Here is a 2,081-nt window from a genome sequence, read left to right on the forward strand (position 1 = left end):
ATTTTAATATATATATATATATACACACACACACACACACACGTTTATCACATTTATCTGTATTAATGATATTCTGATAAAGTATGGTTTTAAATTATGTTTCTATATTTCTATGTTTAAATGATATGTGCTTGTGTGTATCATGTGGTTTAGCGTGACATCTCCTGTGGAGGCCCAAATTACTCAGGGTCAAAGAATCTGAGCTTGTTTTACCCAGTAGGGCTGCACAAGGGTTTGACCATGGGCGTGGTTACCAGGTGTTTGGAGGGGTCTACACTTAGCTGTACATTATGCTTTGATCTGGCAAGAGGGAAGTCTTTTGCCTCTCCCCTTGGCATATTATAAAAAGCCTTTTGAATAAATCTTCAAAGCTGTTGGATATTGATTCAGGCCCTCCTGAAGCTGTCCTGTGTTTCTATCTTTCTACTTGTCAGTTAGGTCTCTCTTTCCGTATGATATTTTCTTATTCCTCTCTCCTCCACTTAAGAACCCTTCAAAAAGTAGGAGCTGGACTCCTATAGATGGTGCCCAACATGGGGCTTAGGTACAGAGGACAAAGAGAAGGAACACCATGGGTTAAGGGGGCATGCCCACTAATAAATTAAAAGAGGCAGTTATATTCTAATCTGCAGAAGTAGAATTTTAAATATTGCCAGGAGCCATTCCCAGCAGTGGATGGGTCCTGCAGAGGGTGTAAGGTGTAGCTAGAGTTTTCCTGCCTGACCCACAGTAAGGACAAATCTCTCTCACCTGCCAGTCCCACAGCTACTCAGACCCAACCAAGTAAACACAGAGACTTATATTGGTTACAAACTGTATGGCCATGGCAGGCTTCTTGCTAACTGTTCTTACAGCTTAAATTAATCCATTTCTATAAATCAATACCTTGCCACGTGGCTCGTGGCTTACCAGCATCTTCACATGCTGTTTCTCATCATGGCAGCTGGCAGTGTCTCTCTGACTCAGCCTTCCACTTCCTAGCTTTATTCTCCTCCTTGTCCCACCTATACTTTCTGCCTGGCCACTGGCCAATCAGTGATTTATTTATTGACCAATCAGCAACACACTTGACATACAGACCATTTCACAACAGTAAGGAGTTGGCAGGAAAAGGAAGTGAGCCAGGCTATGGTGGTTGGGAGAATCTTGCAGCCTGACTGATTAGCAGCCAGAGTGCTTCTTTATTTATACAGAATTTAGTTAGCAGGGATACATCTATGATGTTCCAAAACATAGATCATATCATTTTTGGTTTTGGACATGTGTTTCACTTCCTTTTGCTCATCTTTTTGTCATCATTAATAAACTATGACAGGACAGAGTTATCATTTCCAATCATTTTCCCTCAAATTTTGACATCATTACTAAACAGAGTTATCATTCTTACTCATTAACCCCATAACCCAATTTTTGAGAATCTAGAGGCATATGACAGCCTGTGCTCAGGCTGGTTGCTTTGGTTGCTTCAAGGCACTAGACCAAAACAAAAATCTTCAACCACCCTGGGCATTTTGCCATGTCTCAAGCAATGTATTATTAACTCTTAGTGGTCAGAGTCCCCAGGAAAAATCCTCAGGCTAAAGCTGCTGCTGTTATTATTCAAGTTCTGGCATAATACAATGTTCACATTTCTATCTTTATAGAATTTGTCTATATGTCTAATCCTGGCATTCTGTTGTTCCTTGGTCATATGACATTGTAGTGGCTCTACATGAGCTAACTTCTAAGAGAGGGAGGTCCTAACACCTCATACTTTTATCATCTTTCCACTCCATACTTTGATCATCGATATGTCTCTATGTAGGGCAGAGTTATATGCCATGTAATTGTCTGAGTGTACAGTGGGAAGAGGCTTGTAATCTGAACTGCGGACAATTCCTCTAGCCCACCGAATCTTGTTGACCTTTTTAATTTTGCTTTGTTTTGAATATCTTGTTCCTGTGTAAGTAGAGGGACAGATGTTTCAAGAATGTCTCATAGCCTCATGAGTCCCAGTTATTGAATACCAAATAGCAGCAAAGCCTTTATCCCATTTTGCTTTTTATTTTTTCAGTCCCATTCCTGGGGCCAAAGGCTCTCAA

Source organism: Peromyscus eremicus, chromosome 1 (assembly GCF_949786415.1).
Source record: "Peromyscus eremicus chromosome 1, PerEre_H2_v1, whole genome shotgun sequence".
NCBI classification, from domain to species: Eukaryota; Metazoa; Chordata; class Mammalia; order Rodentia; family Cricetidae; genus Peromyscus; species Peromyscus eremicus.